Source organism: Carassius gibelio, chromosome B10 (genome assembly GCF_023724105.1).
Source record: "Carassius gibelio isolate Cgi1373 ecotype wild population from Czech Republic chromosome B10, carGib1.2-hapl.c, whole genome shotgun sequence".
Classification (NCBI taxonomy): Eukaryota; Metazoa; Chordata; class Actinopteri; order Cypriniformes; family Cyprinidae; genus Carassius; species Carassius gibelio.
In genome coordinates, this window is record NC_068405.1 from 15631099 (window position 1) to 15652294 (window position 21196).

Consider the following 21196-nt stretch of genomic DNA (forward strand, 5'->3'; position numbering starts at 1 on the left):
ACTCAGAATGGAGAAGACCAGATATTTGGAGGTGAATGGCATAAAATCAATAGAAAATGTAGTAATTTAGCATGCTTTATACTAAAATGACTTTGAATTTATAATATCAATATCTACATTATTCTTTGTATTAATGTCAATGTATTAAAGGGTTACTCCAACCCAAAATGAAAATTGTGTCATTAATCACTTACCCCCATGTCGTTCCAAACCCATAAAAGCTTTATTCGCCTACAGAACACAATTTAAGATATTTTGGATGAAAACCGGGAGGCTTGTGACTGTATGAGAATACTTTTTGTACACAAAGAAAATCAAAATAATGACTTTATTCGACAGTTCGTCTCTCCGCATCACCGTAGTGCCATTTTTGAGAATATGCGCTGAACACAAACTTCTTACGCTATTCTGTGTCATCGGCAACTCAAGGATACATTTTCTACATGTATTTATGCTTTGATCTGAATGAAAACAGCGCATCTGTGCAGCGAGGCTGACTCCAAAGAGCGTACGCTGCCTGCGTTCAGCGGATGTTCTCCAAAATGGCGCTACGGTGATGCGGAGAGACACAGAGGAGACGAATAGATGAATAAAGTCGTTATTTTTGTTTTCTTCACATATAAAAAGTATTCTTCATAATGTTACGGTTGAACCACTGACGGCAGATGGACTTTTCTGACGATGCTTTTCATACTTTTCTGGACTTTGACAGTGTAACGTACTTGGCAGTTAATGGGACAGCCTCAAGCCTCCAGGTTTTCATCCAAAATATCTTCAATTGTGTTCCGAAGATGAACAAAGCTTTTACGTGTTTGGAACAAAATTGGGGTAAGTGATTAATGACAACATTTTCATTTTGGGGTAGAGTATCCCTTTAAACATACTATAAATGTACACACTTTGGTGTTAACTTCAAAGTGTATCAAATGTTCATCATATTTTAGTTTGAAAAAAAGTCACAGTAAAAAAAAACTAAACTAAAAAAAAACAGAAAAACTGATAATTGTCCATTATGGCATTCAGTCAGCAAACAGAATTGCATCAGTTTGAATGGATATAATGGGCCAGACTTAACACTATTTTATCCAATGATTTGAGGCTGGGGCCAAAACTACCAGTTTGTCTAATCAATGGAAGACATATGAAGTGTTTGAAATGTTTAAAAGTTTACATACTTTACTTCACCTTACCTTCACCTTTCTGTTTTATTTTGTCTAATAAGCTATTTTTGCCTTTGTTGGACAGGACGGTACAAAAAAATTAAAAATACAAATGAATATGGAAAAAATGAGGGATAGAGAAGCAGATTGGAATATGATTATACTCAAACCTGAATCCCCCACAAGCACTTACAGTACTGGGTAAACATGTGCCAACTTCTGCACCAAAGCCCTGGTAAGAACAATGTTTTGGCAAAAGATGCTGTCATTTACAATGAGTGTTTTACAAACTGAAATAAAGACCTCACGGGTCAGTCTTTGTATTTGGAACTCACTATTTCTATGAATTCAAGACTATATATATATATATATATATATATATATATATATATATATATATATATATATATATATATATATAGATAGATAGATAGATAGATAGATACACACAAACACACACACACACACTTATGCACTCATGTTCCTGAATATGATACTTTTTTACTGTTAATAAATAGCAACATCTCAGTTATTTTCTCGTCAAGCAGAAGGACAAAGCTGTTCCTTTTACATTTCTATAAGTTGTTACCAATTTCTGAAGAAAGTCTTTGCACATGACGTGTGGACAGACATGAGGTGATAATGACATCACAGATATTTGAGTGCGTTTCCTATTTCTGAGTGGAAAAAATAGCTCAAGAGCATCATTTACTGGAGGCTTCTCATTATTTCTTCTTACATTAGCGAGCAAAGTGCTGTTTTTCTCCGTAATGACACCTTACCCAGAATTTTCTTAGAAGGCTTCTTGATGATGACCCATGAAAAGTTTCTTTGAAGTCATTTAAAAAAAAACACTAAATTGTTCTGTACATTCGGACTGAAGACAGCCCTAAGTGGGGTCATAAACAGTCAATCATTGATTTGGAAAAGTTCAAAACTTGTGGTTCAGTTATCAACCAAAGGTCTGAGTTTGGGGCGGGGCATTATTTTAGCTTTAAAAATATAGGTTTTTAATATATATTGCAGTGAGTAGGAATTGATTACAGGACACCTTACATGACCCTGAACTTTAAAGCCACAACAGTGAACACAGCACAAGGAATGCATACGCAAATAATAGATGAGGTGAGTGGCAGGAAGATGGTAAGAACATTTCTAGTTCAGTCTGTACCTTATTTGCCTCGTCAATAGAATCACTTCCTCATCAGGTCATGCATATGCGTGTGCAAAGGAGCGCGTTTTAAAGAACAGGCTGTACTACTCATAGTAAAAAAATGCTAAACCACATGTCTGGTGTGAAGTGTGAAACCGCTAGTAAGCAGCAGCAGGGAAATTCACAAACATTGACAGGTTCTTTCCCCGCCGCGTGCACTTATCATTCAGAAAAAAAAGAGCTCAATGAAATCCGACGTCAATATTAATAACATAAAATAGAGTCATAAGCAGGCCCAGACAGATTCTGCAGCTTTTTTTGTACGTTCTTTACGGGTTTTGAATCTGCTGAATGAATTTAAACATGGTCAAAGCAAATAATACACTCATATGTAGCTAAAAGCATTGTGGACTCAGCAAAAATGTATTCTGAGACTCAAGTGAATCTGAAAATAAACAAATTGAGTGGTCTGGTCAACTTAAAATAAAGTAACATTATAACATAAAATGAGTAAGAAATATTTTAGATTGTGCTCTATTTGTAGGTCACTAATTTTGTGGGATTGACTATGTAAACTCAAAAGGTCAGATTTCCTTGCCTCCAGCTATGTGACTCTTCTGCCATCCAGATCTGGTCAGTGAAGGGTGGTTTGGGGGAGAGTCACATTCAGATCACACGTGACCACACTGCAAGACATAAATAGATGATTATAGAAATGTACAAGCATGATGACTGATGTCTAGTTTACAGTAATACAAATCAATAAATGAAATTAAAATGACTGTATGGCAAAAAAGTGAATGGGAACTAGGGGCTGTGAAGCTCCAAAGCATTTCAAATTTTCCAAAACTGAGAAAGTCAATGAAGCTGCTATTAATATTAATAGTAGAATCTTGCTTAATAAAATCTTGCTCGGCAGTTGTGGTTGCCATTCACTTTCATAAAAAAAAGCGCTCTATTTTTGTTGTAAATAAAATTTTGTTTTACAAAAAAAAAAAACATGGGTTTATAAGTCCAACATTATAATATTAATATTACCAATTAATATTTATTTCCTATTTTTTAAATAAGCAGCCTTTTTTCATTATATATCCTTTCTTTACCTTTTATCTCACTTACTACTAATCAAAATGAGCTGATGATTTTAAAAATAATAAAAAGTTATGCAGTGTTATGTTGGCTTCATACAATTAAAAAATTTTTTATAGTATTTTCTTCTGAAATGTAATCATTCTAAAAATTTTGTTTAAGTATTAACTAAGTACTAAAATACTTGCACATTAAATACATAACATGTACACAACATGTCATTATTTAAACAGTTATCAAATACTTTTAGAAAATTGATTTTTAATGAAGTGATCCTCTTTGCATGTTACTAACTAAAGTTTTTTAATAATATTGTATATTTATATAAAATGTTCTGGTAACATTTTATTTTAAGGTGTACTTGTTACACATGTTCTTACTTCATATTATAATAACAATAAATTATGAATAATTACATGCAAGTAGCCCTAAGCCGAACCCTAATCCTAACTCTAACCATATAGTAAGCACATGCAGTTAATTTATATTACTTAAATGTATAATAACACTGGAACAAGGACACCTTAATAAAACGTGTTACCAAATGTTTCAACATTTAATCCAGAAATTAAAAACATATCAGAGTATTCAAGTCATGGTTTTGCATTTGAATAGCTTAGTAGACTCAGACAAAAAATGAGCGTCACATCATTGAACCTGGTAACAATTGAGTGGGAGACTAAATTAAGGGGGGGGGGGGGGGGTTGATAATTGGAAACCCAGTGGGCAGAAACGAGCCCCGGATCAAAAGAAGACAGAAACTCTGGGGAAGAAACGGCCGTTACTAAGGGTGAGTTCTGCACCTGTGCAAAACACACTCTGATAAAAAGGCAAAGAAGCAGAAGGAAAAAAAAGCCCATACTGCTTCTCTGCAATCCATTCATAGCACAAATACAGGAATGATGTGTCACCAGCCAACTGTTGCTCTATATAGGGAGATAAGCATGGTGAGAGTGGGAGGAGAGTGACCCTGTGACCTGAATTAGAGATGATGCTCTCATTATCTTACCTAGTTCACCGAGTCATGAATGAATGGCCTTGATCCACACTGGGATACTGTTAACTCCGTTTCCTGTGAAACCTTTGTTGACATTATATTAAATAAAAAGTAATAATTAAAATTCCATATCACACAAGGAAGTCTGTTGTTCTTCTAACTAATCTTCTAACAATCTTATTTCTACATGACAGATTTTGTCCTTTTCATGCTCATGATCTATTTTTTTAAGGTGTAACTGAATGATCACCACATTTACACAGAGTATTTTTATGATACTTTCAGGTAGGGTTACTTGTAATTTTTTAATATATATATAGAAGTAAAACATATCAGCATATTATTTTGTGGAAACTATTAATCTCAGATATGGTGTCAAAAATCAATGTGTGCATTTTAAATAACAATACATTTACATTTAATCATTAAATCTGCATACAGTGTGAAAATGGTTATTCGTAGACATGCTGTTAGATAAAATGTAATTTACAAAAGCTGATGCACACATTTAAGATAATAATAAACAATATTTAATGTAATCAACACAACTAGTTTTTAACAGGATCACCATACAGTTTTGTGACAGTCTCAGACATGATGTCAACTTAATTAAAAGCTATTCTTTTCTGGATAATTATTTAGCAATTTGCATTATAAAAGACAGGTATGTCATTTTGGAAACAATGATTTAGTATTTCTCTGTACAACATCACAATAAATATTTCTTATACAGTACAAATTACTGTATAAAATGGGGTCACCGCCATATAAAACTTTCGAAAACACACGCACCGCAGAGAAAAAGATGCCAAAGCATTAGAGCGATGGTTAAATTCTCATCTTTTATACAAGCGCAGCTGCAGCAGGCCATGTTTGTTTTCATTCTGCCATGTTTTTTTCCCAAAAGAAGGCCGGAAAAAAACTCATGAGCAAGTGCAAGGATCAGTATGACTTAGCACATGAGGGAAAGAACGGTATTGGGATGATAAATCCTAAGCTTGTTTCAACACATCTTCACACGCACAGCTGATGACCAACATCCAGCCTGTCCCGACAAATCAGGAGAAGTGACGATACATTCTCCTACACGCCATTCGCATGCTTCTACTTGTACACACATACACACGACACCACCGGCCTTTTCATTGTGTAAACAAATGTGGCCCTTTGAGATTTGAGTTTGTTTTATGAATGATGGGTTGTTTAACAGGGTGTAAGACAGGAGTGCTTGCTGACGCACAATCTTCAAAACAAGCCCCGAGAAGGATTATGCAATTGAACACTGAAAAGGCCTTTTGCAACAGGGTGGGGACCTGACTTCCGGTACAAAGTAGGGCAAAACCATCAGAACTAAACCAGGCCAGAGAAACAGATCCATTAATGACGGCGCTATCACCGGCGGGCATATTCCTCTCGTGTCAGGGATGCTTCTAGGAGTCTGAATCATCGAAGCAATCATACCAAACCGTCACTCGTTTTCCAGGGTTTGCATAAAGGCTTTAATGAGTCAGAGTACTACTGATATTGAGCAAAGACAAGAGCTTCCTCAAAACGAATACGTTTTTGAGGATTACACAACGATACGAGCGATTCAGTGGTGTAGTTTCTCCATTAGAGAGGATTTGTCGCAACAGATCATTACGCCAAATGAGGGGAAGATGTTGTAATTGTTTAACAATGAAAATTTCAGTTTTTAAAAAAAATGTACAGTACAGGCTCTGAAATGTGATGCAACTCCCAAAAACATTTAGATGAGTGAATGTGAAAATGATGAGCGTTTTTGGTACTGAGGGTTGCGAACAGAAAATATCAGTGTTTACTTAATGCATAAACTGTTATAATATATATCTTTACGCTTTAAAACTTCTTAACATAAAGATTAGATGCTGTCACGGTTTAAAGGTAGCTGATAAAAAACTTGTTTCATTATCAAAACCCTAAGTTCAAATTTATATACAGTGGATTCTATAAACTAAATAAATGTGCTTATATCAATATATTCCCATTTCTAGACTAGTAATCAAGTGCGTTAATTTGTTACTTTGATCATGTGATTAGCCTGTCTTCAATTCACGTGCACTTTTCAATTAAATTTCTCACTTAAAATTTCTACGCTGATTGTTTCAATTGAAAGAAAAAGATAGAAAGAAAGTTTGTATTTAAAAAAAAGCTAATTACTTTTGCACCCCACAAAATATACAAATACACTATAATTCTCACCAACTGTTTCATCTATTTAGCTTTTTGCAGTCTGTTTTGTAATGAATGAGCATATCTAAAGATATGAAAAAACGGCATGCATAATAATTAGAAAAGAATTAAAAAAAAGTTTTTAAAATACATAAGAGGTATAGCAACTGCAAACCCTCTTACACCATTTTGTTCAAAAATTGGATATTTAATCATAATCTTAAAGCATATATTTTTAAAAAGCATGTATTCTAAATTAAATGCATGTCTAAATAAATGTTTCCCACCTGACTGGCAAGAAAAGAGTGATCAAATGTAACGTCAACGATGTTGTGATTCTGAGTGGGGTGTAAAACTAACTTCCGCTGCGCATTTATAGGTAACAGATTAAATTAGACTGAGAAATTGAGATTCGGCCACTTGGCTCTCAATGTGAGTGGGAGTTCATAATCGTCTAGCAATAACAAGACAAGAGGAGGGGAAAAAGAGGAGATGAGTGAATAAAAGAGGAGTGAATGAGAGAAGATGTGAGGAAAAAAGAGGGGTGTGCGGATAACGGGCTCCACACAGGGAGCCGTTTACCCTCCCTGATGTTCCACAGCGGAAAAAAAAAACACTGTTGAATTATGTCAGCAGCTGTGAAGTCTATAAAATGGCCTAATACTTGTCTTTTTTTCCACAATAGCCCGTCTGCACCAAACACCGGTCCAGAGGCCTAAGCCATGGGATAATGGAAAGAAAATAGCAGACATTCTTGTGGCGGCCCACAGAAACCGAGGCCGTGCAATAAAGACAGACAAGATCACTAGTAAAGTGTACACACACTCAAACAGAGGAAAGATGCAGCCAGCTACACCACATGGGAGGGAAGGACCTGGGGTCTGGCAACCCTCCCTTATGATCTCTGAACTGGCAACCGGCTGCTCTCTAACTGCTGGGCTTCAACTTATGTTTGGCTATGAAAAATGAAAGTGATGAATTATTACTAATCTGTGGATCATTTTCTGTATTAAGCCTACCAGACTTTTTCCCCAATGTTTGTTTTTAATCACGAAGGAAACAGGAGAAGAAAATGCCTGACCACATGTGCAATTTCTAATTTCTTTTACAGGACAAGTATAATAAGAAGAAAAACAAACATGTCATTTACAAATTAGCATTATATAATGCTTAACCTACCTGTTTTTAAGTGAAAAACATTACTTGATGTCATATCACATGCTCATGCATAAGATTTTTTGGCTCAGGGACCCAGGTTTGAGTCTGACTTGGGTCCTGTCCCATTCCCACTCCCCCCTCACACCCATGCTTTCCTGTCTACACTTGGCTGTCCTATAAAGCAGTACAAAACAACAAACAATTTTTATACCTATATATTTTTATTTAGTCATTTATTTATTTTATTTCTGTTCCTGTAGCACAATTGGTAGAGCATTGCGCTATCAAGCGCAAGGTTGAGGGTTCGATTCCCCGAGAACAGATGATAGGTAAAAATTGAATGCACTGTAAGTCGCTTTGGATAAAAGCGTCTGCTAAATGCATAAATTTATTAATTACTTTACTCTACATTTACATTATTTTGTATTTTCAAACACGCATTCCTATGTATAAATGAAACTAAGATGGTTTATGCTGTCCAAAAAATAAAAAAATAAAAAAATTCCCTCATACATATTTCATTTTTTTACTTCGACATTTCACTTTTAATTCATAGTTTTACTTCCCATTTCTTTGTAACTGTTGGTGAAAATGATTAGGTTTTTTTTGTGTATGCTCTCTCTCTGTCTCACACACACACACACAAAATAAAATTAAATACATAAAGGTATGTAAAAATTAATAAAGAAATAAAGAGATATATTAGACACAATTCCTTGTCAACCAATTTCAACAACAACAATCCCTTCCTAAGATTTTCCAAATGACTTTGATCTGATTTCATTAGGCTGTTCTCTTAAGTATCAGGCTTGGACGGTCCCTTCAGACTATCAGTGAGGTCATCTGTGGCACCCACAAAGCTTCTGTGAAACTCATTTTCATGTGTGTAGGAAATATCATCCAGTTCACTTTGGACTGCATGATCAATCGCCAATGACGGGGAATGTTCAGTTTGCAATCTGGAGTGAGAGACAGTGTGTATGTGTGCGTTTTGGTGACTATGAGACAGCGTCCCCTGGGTTGAAATAATGTGTGGTTGGGTGTGTGTGTGTGTGCATGCGTGGGGGTTAGTCCATGATTTATCAATGTGGGATTTTAAACCACATGAGCTCATTCTAATTCCTCCACCCACTGCAATGCCACCGGAACACACACATGCTGTCTGGCCCAAGGACAATGAGGTGAGGCTGTCGGGAGACTGGCCTCAAACAATTATTATGAACATTTCTACCCAAAAAAGAGAGAAAAATTGCACTGATTGACTGGTTACAGGTCTTGAATACTGTACATCGCTGATGACACAGGCTGATTGTAATACTACAAAACAATTAAAAGCCCAGCCATTTATGTCCTAATTTGTTTTGACCTGTCAGGAGGGAAGGGAGTGTCCTGCTCTTAAAAAAAACATCAAGCGGCACCAACCCCAACGCCTTTCTAATTCATAATTTATTGGCCTCATCACGAACAAAACAGCCAGCTCTCCTATTCAGAACTACAACAACCCAGATTTTCTAGATATTGGAGTTTGTTCTTACAAATATTTCAAGACAACCGTCTGCAGGTGACTAACACTTTGAAATAAGATCTCATTTGTTAACATTAGATAATAGATAAAACTAACAATATCTTAGTTTTGTTAGCATCTATTAAAATTGGCTAATTGTAGTTAAAATAAATTCTAATTTATTTAACGTTAACAAGCAAAATCTTAAATGTAGTTACTAAAAAAATGGGTTACACTTTATTTTAAGGTGTCCTAGTTATAGTGCAATTATACATTTAAATACTGAGAAATATTAATTAATTACATGTGCTTATTATATGGTGCGGCTTGTGTTACTTGCATGTAATTATGCATAATGTATTGTTATTATAATAAAGTGAGTACATGAAACATGTAACAAGGACACCTTGAGATAAAGTGTTACCAATTTTTTTTTAAAGGACTACAGGATGTAAACGAGATTTTAATCTATGACACAGACTGTGCAGATTATTCTAGCATACTTCTTACAAAACCCTTTAAAAAAAAAAAAAAAAAAAAATTGCGACAGTTCAATGAAAGTTGACGATGTCACGTGTCATGCAAAACATCCCCTTACAGAATCCCATGACCCTATATCAATCAAAAATGTTACACACAATCTTGTTCTTGGTTATCAAGAGCTTTTCTTTAAGATGTTAAAACTATGGTAAGCTGAGCTGCTAGTTTTATCAGCCATGGCTGAGTGTCACATCATTGTCCTTGTGGTCAATGACAGAAATGAATCAATGAAAATGCCTGCATTTCATTCATCCCACAAACAAGTTTCGCCGGATATAAAAAGAGCTTTTGTCCATGGTTTAGCACAAAGAGGTTATTTATTCAAATAATGAAAAAAATGCTGAATCAAAAAAGAGAGAAAATGATACTGGGATTTTAAGACCTCGTGCTGAACGGCAGTACTGCTTCACCTTTAACACATAAACAGGCACGTCTGCACACATTTACACCTGTCACATCGCCTGTATGAATTAGCCGTTTCCTTTTGTGCGTCTCAAATGCAGTTTCACAGCCCTGAGCAGGTACAGGTCTGAGTCACGGCTCAAACCGCCCACAATCATGAATGACGTGCCAGAATACAATGCCATTGTGTGGCGACTGAGGGGACAGGGAAGGTGTGTATTTGTGTGCACCTGGGCAATGCTGATCACGTGATTGGAAGTGGATTTGGCATATTAGTCAAGTTTATGTTACAAAAAAAAAAAAAAACAGTGAGATGGGTTTCAGAATCTGGATAAAGGATTATAGTGTGCGCTGCACATGTGTGTGTGTCTAAAATAGACACATTTACTGAACATATGCCCAGAAGTTAGCAAACTTGGACAAACTCAAACTAAAAAAAAAAGAGAGAGAGAGAAGAAAAAGCTCACTAATTGAAGACATATCCTTTAATTTTATTTAAGGTGTAGAGTTTGTTAGAATTTCTCTATAGCCATTTGAAACTAAATAAAACTGTGTCATAGCACGCAAAACATTTGGATAGCAAGAGAAACGTGTCTGTCTAAGTTAACGGACAGCTAGACTGACGGTTTCAAAACAAATAGTTAATTGTACTGTTTAAGCAACCTGTGGATTTTTTTGTCCAAATGTATGTATCGATTCTATTTTAATTGTGTTTCAATTTTAAGAAAGAATATTTATAAACAAAATAAGAATGTAGCATAAAACTGTTTGTCACATAAACAAATCTGAGAATGGCAATGAATAGACAGTGGAGGAATAAAGCGATAAAGCACCAAATGAAACGCACTGAAAGACAGAAGAAAATACAGTCTCTTGAACATTTCCTTTATGACAATATGCCAAAACGTGATAAACATAGACCTTTTTTTTTTTAAGTATATCCATTCTTTATAAATGTAACTTTAGTAGGAATTCATTTTAAAGTACCAGAATTACATATAACACATGCATTTGAAAGTTTGTGAATGAAAAGCGATTGACCAAATCTATTGGAAGATGATATGAAACATAATATACACCGGCCCAACCCAATTTTTATTGTCATAGCTGGTTACAGCTTCAGGGCAGCAATAGCAATTTTATTTCAGTATTCTTTTAGTTTGTGCACACAGCATAGTCTCTCAAACACACTTTACACTTCTTGCAACAGTTGTAAAACTTTAAATAGAGAAATGCACTGTAACCAGGTGCAAATGCATGAGAGGCTTAAATCATACTGATTAGACACTAATAGTTCTTTGCCTTACATACACAAAGTGTTCCAAAGCTGATTACGGTAAAATGATATTGTAACATACTAGCTGGCAGAAAACTGCCACACACACCCTTGTATGAGGGATTCTCTAAATGATGGCTTTTATTCAAGTGTAAACTACTACAAGTGTAAGTGTACTAGAGTAGCATATATCCAAAAAATACATAAATAAATAAAAACCTTTTTCAAAAAACACAATAGGACCTCTATTAATGGTCAGTCATTTTTTGTGAATATATTTCTGTCAATAATAGTATCATTGCTGGTTTTGTCAGTATGGAATACCACATTTTACTGTAAATCAACAGTTTATTCCTCATTTGAGTATAAAAGCATGCACACACACACAGACACACACACACACACATTATAGTGATTAACATAATATCCAATTTGACTCAGTACTTCTGAAATAAAAGATGGAACGCAAATAAAATAATGATCAGCGGACTAGTTTAAAGTTCCATAAAAGTGCCGCTGGTTGAAGTTATAACAACTGACTTTCCTGCGAGGGGGTAGAGTACACGTGGTCCTGCCTCCCACCGAGAGAGACACAAAGAGAGATGCTGGGGTCGAACTGTGACTCACACAAGTCTGTGAGATACTAGACAAAACAGCCATCAGAAACAAATCACGATAACTCCATAAAGAAACGTCTTGTTCGGTAAGTAACGGCTTTTGCAGCTCTGAATAAGCTGCCGACATGGTCACCTGTCATTCATTAGAGGCCAGTAAAAACTTACAACTCCATAAATTTATATTGAACATTTTCATCGGTTTTATGTATCCTTTCCATATTCCTGATGGACTGACAGATCCATTAGGAAAGAGTGACTCCACAAGAGTGGGACTGATTTAACATCAAATAATAAAATAATTATACCCTTTACCCTCTGCTGGACAACAGTGAACACTAAACGCGTGTCATCTATCAAAAACACTCACTGATGCTCAGATAACATACTTTTTTTTAAAAAAATATATCAATTTTGTTGTGAAAGTAAATTTGTTAAATAGCACTAAATGAGTTCTGACGTGACAATGAATGGGAAAAATGTCCAGGCCTTAAAGACATTGCATTTTGCATGAAGACAGTAAAGCGTATGAGGATCACTGTAGGTTTTAGCTTATGACATTATTTACACATAAATTAAGCTCATTTCCCCTTTAATTTTTAATACTGTGTAAAACAGAAATAGTTAATATCAAGAGGAAATAAGTTCAACTTAACTAATGCAATCATTATGTGTAATTACAATTGTCTAATAATATTTTTCCTCCATTATAGCAAGGGATCACCCGTTTGATTTCAAACTATTTTGAGTGGAAAATAAACGTTAACAAAAAACTCTAAAGAAGGTTAGTTCTAAGTAACCACAAAATGAACTAGGCCAAATTAAAATTTAATGACTCTGTACACCAATAATTATTTTAGTGAATCTGCAATGTTAGAACCAAACGTGCACGAAAAGAGATGATTATTACTTTTTTTGTGGTAATTTTCCTTATGCAAAATATAATCTAAGAACAGTAAAGAAAAAAAATTCTTGATCACCTGGATATGCCAGAACCAAGAGGACAACTATAACAGTGTTTTCACTTCCAGCAATGTATGCATATAGCACAAAAACCGTGTTCACTTCTGTTAACAGAAAATAACATAGAGATGACATATATTATATACACACAGTGTATCATTTGACTGAGGCGTGCCATTACATCATCCAACAAAGTATATTTGTTCTGTGTCACAAAAGAGCAACAGGAAAGCATGATTTCCGAGTGCAGGTCAGATAGCAGCTTCACAGGCTGAAAGAAAGACACCAATTATCTCTTTAGATAAGAGAAATTCATGTCAAACATCCAAATAAGCTTCCTTTCACAGTTTAATGCCCCTACAGGTCACAACCCTCTTTATTCCTTAAACACAATGTGGGCCAAAAACGTGTGGATCACAGACACAGTAACATCTTTTTAGTAACAGCAGGGCCAAGAACTCACACTGGTCTATGGCGCCATCTTCTGGACATTTTGTAGACTTGAAGGAAAAAGAACATGTAGGTCCGTGATAAATTCTATGTAAGATGTTTTATGTCAGTATTAGTCCCAAACATTTCTGTTTTTAAATTTCCTTAATTTTTAAATTGATTTATTTTTATTTTTTTAAATCTCAGATTTTAATCTCACTTGATTTTTATGACCCCACGGTATAACAAAGAATTAAAAGTAAATCATATAGGTTAGGTCTACACAATTCTTTATTCCTACCAAATACAGATAAGCATATAATACATTTCATAATCTATTGAACAAATTATTTTATAAATCTATTTATAAATATCTACTTTGACAAAATAAAAAATAAAAAAACTCAAATACATTAGATAATATCTGAATGAATGAATTGTATCCCCCAAGTGAATTTAGCAATCTTAACATTATAATAAACAATATGAAAAAAATAAAATAATCATTTTAATATATATAATTAAAAAAAGTTATACAAGTTATATTTAGAGTTGGAAAACAAACAAATGTATATAATATTATCATCATCTGGGATGCTAATTAGATTATAAACATTATAAACAATTTTATGCACAAATGCAAACATCAATTCTATCATTACTTGTAAGCTTTAAATAATTTTGTTCTAAAAAAAAAACTCTCTACAAAGGATTAAATATTTTCTATAATCCACCATCAATTTAGTGCTAGATTATAGAAATAATGAAAAACGAATCTTTAAAAAAAAAAATCTAAATATACAATATTGGCTGGGGAAAAAAAAATCTGACAATAGCAAACAATACATCTTGTTGATATAATAAATATCCTTAATCCATAACGTTTTCATTACAACACAGCATCAAACCGTTAGTCTTGTCAACTGTAAATGTGTTTGTACATTTTGAATGTGATACTAAACATTTATAAACCTGTACACATGCGCGCACGCGCACAAACACTTATATAAGCACGAATCTATAAATATCATATCTGGTAAAAAAAAAATAAGCTCAAGTTACGTTCAATATTTGCAGTTTCTAACTAAACCAACCCAAAGTTAAGAGTTAATTAAAGCCAACGATGCATGACTTATGTAATTTATCAATTCCTAGTAAGCCTCAATGAATCCGAGGGGTCACTGGGTTCGTCTGTTACATAACCAACCACACGATGTCGCTGCAGCTCTAGCAGATAACAAGAGATCCATAACATGCCAAACCGTAAAAAACAAGTCATTAAACCTTCTCAAATTACATTTAGGGCAGGAAAGTTCTCTTTCCAGAGGAAGTTTCTAGCTTATTCTTTCAGCACTTGATACATTGGCGGTGCCAACTTAAACATAGCAACTGCATAGTGCGCGCGTGACGCAGACGTATTTTCATAGTTAGTGAGCATCTCTAAAACCTACCAGCTGTTTCAAGCCTCTGTCTGTGGCTTTGCCAACACCTTTATGTCAAAATAGAAGCTTAAAGTAAACAACTTTGCGATATAAGATTAAAAAAAAAAACACAACAGTCTCAGTGAGAAGAACAAGTAGGCAGAGCGACGTTCGTGCGTGCGTAAGGGAGGGGGGCGTGTCCTCGACTAAACCGCGGGTCAACGGGTTCGTTCGTTCCAATAGCCTCGTGAAATGACAACCGATCCAAACACGATGTGCAGTTTTGACACACACACATATGCACACAGCACGGAACCAAACACCACACGTTATCGACACATTTTAACACACACACGCACCTGCTGACCCCATACACTGCTGTGTAACCATCACACGCACGTGGATTCACTTTCACCATTAACAACATAGACTGTATACACACACGCATAATGCAACAAGGAAGTAATGTGTGTGTTACACAACCACTGTAACACGAGCTTTTAGAAAGATGCAGTCTGAAATACATAGCGTATACAATTATGCATGCATTAGTCTCTTATATGAAACTATAATAAAACACATTTGCATGGTTAAAGGTAAGATGCAGGTGGTTCTTACCAGCTGAAGAAGCTGTGCACGCCTGTTCTCAGTCCAACAGGACAGAAAAAGAAAAAACATCAGAAACTTTCTTCAATGCAAAAGGTACAGCAGCACATCTGAAGCAGATAAGCACATGTGGGAGAAATTGAAAGACAAATGAGAAGGGAGCAGAGAGAGGTACGTCTTATGGAAAGAGAAAGAGAAGTGCGACACAGCAGGAAAGGGGAGAGGGAAATAGACAGAGAGAAAGTGAGAGTGAGAGAGAGAGAGAGAGAAGGGGGCACCTCAATGTGAGTTCTTGCTGTTGCAGAGAGGGGTGGTCGGAGCTGTAGGGTACCAGAGTTCAAAGCACTGAGAGAATAAGAGTGTTATTCTGCTACAGCCAGCCAAGTCTTACACAACACCAACCAGGGGCAGCAAGTTCCTTCTGCCTATCTCTCCCTCCCTCCCTCGCACTCATTCACCAACTCCACTCCGCTCGGTCTCGTTTCCTCACTCACTGATTCCCTATTCTTTCCATTTCTTCTATTTCTGTTTCAATTATGTGGTTGCTCTTTCCCTTGGATTTTTCTTCATCACTCCCTACATGAAAGCACGACTGAAATCTATTTAGTCTCTTTTCAAATTACATACAGAGCAAATTGCTTATTGGGATAGTTTACCAATAAATGAAAACAGTGTCATCATTTATTCCACCTCATGTCATTCAAACCCAAATGACTCTTCTGCGGAGGGAAAAAATGATATTTTGAGGAACACTGAGAACCAAACATCATCAGAGTCCACAGATTCGAATTGTACAGACTAAAAATAACAACAAAAATCATATTCCACAGAAGAAAGTCATAGTTATAGAAATACAAGAGGGTGAGTAAACCATGACAGTTTTTAATTTATTTTCCTTTCGAGTTTTAGAAGAGAAAGAAAATCCCAAAATGTACTCTTCCAAGATTCTTCCTAGAGCAAACACGATTCACAGTCATTTATAGCTCTATATTCTTGCTGCATGTCAGCAACTGAGTATAATTTATGTCTATTTTTATTGCTCTTAAGGAATTTTAGAAGAAACATCTGAGGGGAATCCGTTAAGTGGCCGTGAAAGAGGATGATCTGAGCTGTAAAATGTTTCATTGGATCCTGTTGGTGAAAAGGGCAGGTTGTTTTGCAGTGAAACCTGTGGGTTTAGGTTATTATGGAAGCATTGAAGGATTTCTGGAAAGGGACTAGAGATCTGCATCACTGGAATTCCAGGAAAGCAAAACAGTAATGGTCTCATTCCTCGCTTCATACTACACATACTTTGTCAGAGAAGACCTTTCAATGCCATTATTAAGGCATGCTGGATTGCTTTTATAGCTAGCATAAATGTAAGAGATTAGGCACAAGTATGTAAATTTGGAATTTAGTGAGGATTTGGTTTAGATGCAAGGGCACAGCTGGGATAAGGTGTTCAGTCACTACTGCATTTATATTTAAATTGATAGTCTGCCCATAAATCATCCTTCACTCAAACTTGTGCTGTTCCAAACCTGTATTACTTTCTTCCGTGGTAGACAAAATATATTTTATGTTTTTATTTATACATTTATATTTATATGTGTTTTTTGTGTCTGTGCAGTGAAGGTCAGTGGTGCTCAGTGTTGTTTTGGACTCTACTGACCATTATATGAATAAAAACAATTTTGCTTGAACTATCTCTAAGTATTTGATTAAATAAGGTTTTCATATGTGATTTTTTTGCAAGATGCAGAAAGAAACGGTTTAGTGATATCATTGAGTTGATTGCAAATAAAGCACAGATACTTTTTAAACTGAACAGAGATGACATCACTGAATTCAATGATGAACTGCCTTTAACTATCATTTTGCATTACTGACACACTGTTTTCCTAATGAATGTTGTTCAGTTGCTTTGACGTAATGTATTTTGTTTAAAAGTGCTATATAAATAAAGGTGACCTGACTTGACTTTAAATGAGGCTGATATAAAATCTGCAAAATCATCGTTCATAAATCACTGGTGTCAAGTTTAGCAATAATGAGAGCTTGCTGTCGTGAAGAGACTGAGATGTCAAGGCATGTTTTTGTGCCGAGCTAGAGGAGGTATTACACAATAATGTTCACAAACAAAAAACCTATAATAAATCTTTCAAATAACAGCATAATACATTTTTAATGCAATCAAATCACCGAGCAAAGTGATCCAAGATCATAACCAGCTCATCATAGTTTCAAAGACCTGACAATATTGGAGTCTAAAAATAGATAGAAAGATTTCATAATTGTTATATAACAGCAGGCTCAACTTCACCTTCTGAAGTGCTGCCTGAATGGAGACGGCAGCAAAGAGGACGAGGAGGAAACAAGGCCATAATTTGACCCTATGTGCACAATTAAATAAACTGATGATTTGCTATTATTGCAACAAAGCAAACTAAACTGACACATAGTCTTTAAAATGACTAGGTTGGAGCTGTGGCCAAGCAGTAACCAACTACACATAAGGCCGAGGAGGTGGACACTGGTTTGAGTCCAAACCTCAATAATTCCAATTCAAATCTCCGCCATCTCTGATAAAAATAAGTGGAAGGAACTTCATTGTAAAAGAGTCTACCTTGTCAACAACTATGATTCATGTGGTAACACCAACATAAACTAAATTATGTTACCATTAAAAGTTGAAGTCTGATTAAAGGGGGAAGTCGTAGAAGTCGTGGCATAGTGGTTAGGGAGCTTGACTCCTAAACCTAGGGTTGGAGGGTTGGGGGGGTTCGAGTCTCGGGCCGACAACACCATGACTTAGGTGCCCTTGAGCAAGGCACCGAACCCCCAACTGCTCCCTGGGCACTGCAGCATATATGACTGCCCACTGCTCTGGGTGTGTGTTCACGGTGTGTGTGTTCACTGCTGTGTGTGTGCACTTTGGATGGGTTAAATGCAGAGCACTAATTCTGAGTATGGGTTACCATACTTGGCTGAATGTCATGTCACAGATCAGGTAGATGTTTCTTAAAGGAGCGGATCACCCAAAAAAAAATTTCCTGAAAATTTACTCAGGCTATCCAAGATGTAGATGAGTCTATATCTTCATTGGAACAGATTTGGAGAATTGTAGCTTTACATCACTTGCTCACCAAAGAATCTTGCTGTGAAAAGGTGCCTCAGAATATAATGCTAAAAATAATCCTAATTCTAAAAACATTTTTTTTTACTGGAGAATGCAATATTGTTGGATAGAGCACTTATATTTTAGCAGCAGTTTAAAAACACCTTTATAATGGATTTGTTTCTTACAAACACACAGATTTCCACAAGACATTGAATGATGGACTGGAGTTGTGGTTTTATTGTGATGTTTTTTTTTAGCTCTTTAAGCTCATTCTGACAACACCCATTCACTGCAGAGGATCCGTTGGTGAGCAAGTGATGACTTTTGACTTCAGACTATTGCTTCAGTTGAACGCAGCAGTGTTGGAAAAGCCAAAGTCAGACGCCTGGTCCGGGAATGTCAGACTTAGTCATATTAGAATAATTTCCACGTCAGTCTTACGAGCCTTCTTAAACGCTCCCACACATGCTGAGAGACGACTTGAGTTTCTCTACATGAAAGATCTGTTTTTCCATGTAAAAGTTCCAGTTAAAGCACAATTAAAGCTTCAAGTTATTAGCCCCTGAGAAAACATTGTCAGTCAGTAAGAAATGGTAGATTAAAAGAAGCTAATAACTAATATATACATACAAGGACATACATATTTTGCGTCATGTGTACCACGCTACATAAACATTAAAGTGGCCTAGTTGAACAGTATGTACTCTTGAAGCACACGTAGAGCACACACTCTATCACATTCAGCTGTGTGGGAGGAAACTGCACAGAGGCCCCTGGTTCAAAGTGTTTAACTACTGGTATTACATACCCGCGGCTGTTTCTCAAGAACAGCCTTACTCACCTAAGCCTTTTCAAACCTCTTCTGCAGAACTGAAACAAAATCTATTAAAATAATCTCAGGGGTTTTATTAAACCCAGACTAACTTGGCAAAGACTTCAACTTGCAGTTAGATGTCAGTCTTAATTTGTAAGGACCGCTGCGGGAGCTTTTATTGGATTAAAACGAGGCTTTGAGATGTAAATGACACTGTTAATGGTGATTATTAAATCTTTTTGAGGCAGAGAGAATCGAGTAGTTTTCTGTCAAATGCATTTTGATTTAATTTTGAGAATGTTTCCTATTTCTTCATCAGCTTCTTCAATATGAGTGTATCTGGCATAATAAGTGTCCTAGTGTCCTCTACATTTTCTTATCAATTGTTTGTGCTGCTTATCATGGTACATTCACATGCACACATATATGCACATTTCATATATATATCGGAACATTCAGTTCAGTACTTTTATTCATCAAGGATGCATATGACTTTCAAAAAAATGCTGTAATTTTAAAGCTTTTAATGAAACAAAATGATTTTTAAGGTTTTCGTTTCAGCTATAACAATGATAATCATGGGAAGCAATAATATAATAGGCCTAAAACTGCATTTTCAAAATAACAAGCATTAGGAGTGCACGTTTATGTTCTATAAGGTCAGTGAGAAGGAGCCTGCAGGGCTGACCTGTATTTCTAGAGCTCTGATTGTGCTGGTCCCACAGTCCCACTCTTCTTCAAGGAAACTTCAAATCTGTCCCATTTTCAGCCATCTCATTATAGACAATCATGCACCTGTGGGACAGATAATCACAATGTTTAAAATGTCTTTATACCCACACAGAGGATGACAGAGAGGGGGAAGAGAGCAATACAGAGTCTGCATTCACATTCTTGCTTGTTTTCTCTCTTCTCTGTCCCTAATCATTCTGGTGGCTGCAATTCTCTGCTGTGTTTTGCAGATTACTGTAACCCAATCGGACCTGTGCATGACCCATTGATGCAACCAGCTGCACTGCCAGAGTCATCATGGATGCCAGGTCAAGAGTGCAAACCACATTATGTAAAGCTAAACCCAAAAAAGCCTGATTCGTTTTCTTAATTATTCCAATCTGGAACATAAACATCCCATCCCAATGATAGTTCACATAAAAATGAACAGTCTGTTATAATTTACTCACCCTCATGTCATTCTAAATATTTATTAGGGTGGAATACAAAAGGAGATATTTAGCAAAGTCGTCGTGCTTCACTTTTACAAACAGTAAAAGTAGATAGTAGTAATCTCGGAGATTGTGCTAAACTTTTTACAGAAGAAAGAAGATAATTTGAAATGACATAAAGAGGACTAAATTATGACATTATTTAATTCTTGGTTAAATGATCCCTTTAGGAATACATGTGACAAACTCACAGGAAGGATGAGTATTTGTGCACTTAAACGATACCCTAGTGAGATCTCACATTCACTAAATAGGCCAGTGGCATGACAGTCTATATAAAGACTCTCATTCCAGTTACCAACCGCACAAAAAACCCTGAGGCCCACCACAAATGCACCAAAAATAACCCCCAAGTACTGCAGAGTTTTGACAACAGGCAGAAAAAAAGTTTTAACAATACCATCACCGCGGAAGGTACTCTACGTTGCTGTGAAAACACTATTGATGCTGGTTTTATCTTGAACACAATCTTTTCACATCTCACTCCTTTGTTTGTCAAACCGTTCAGTACTTGTTGTTGCTTCTCTGGTTTCACTGTGCAGCAACACAAAGAC

The 21196-nt window shown here is 35.8% G+C and overlaps 1 long non-coding RNA gene across 1 annotated transcript in view; it reads right to left on the reverse strand.

The window, feature by feature from the left end:
• The window catches only part of LOC127966908 (uncharacterized), a 30772-nt gene extending 15010 nt beyond the window's left edge, over positions 1–15762 (reverse strand). The window contains exon 1 of the long non-coding RNA XR_008155737.1: positions 15515–15762. This is a non-coding gene — a long non-coding RNA (uncharacterized LOC127966908). The remainder of the gene's footprint in view (positions 1–15514) is intronic.
• Positions 15763–21196: the final 5434 nt, after the last annotated feature.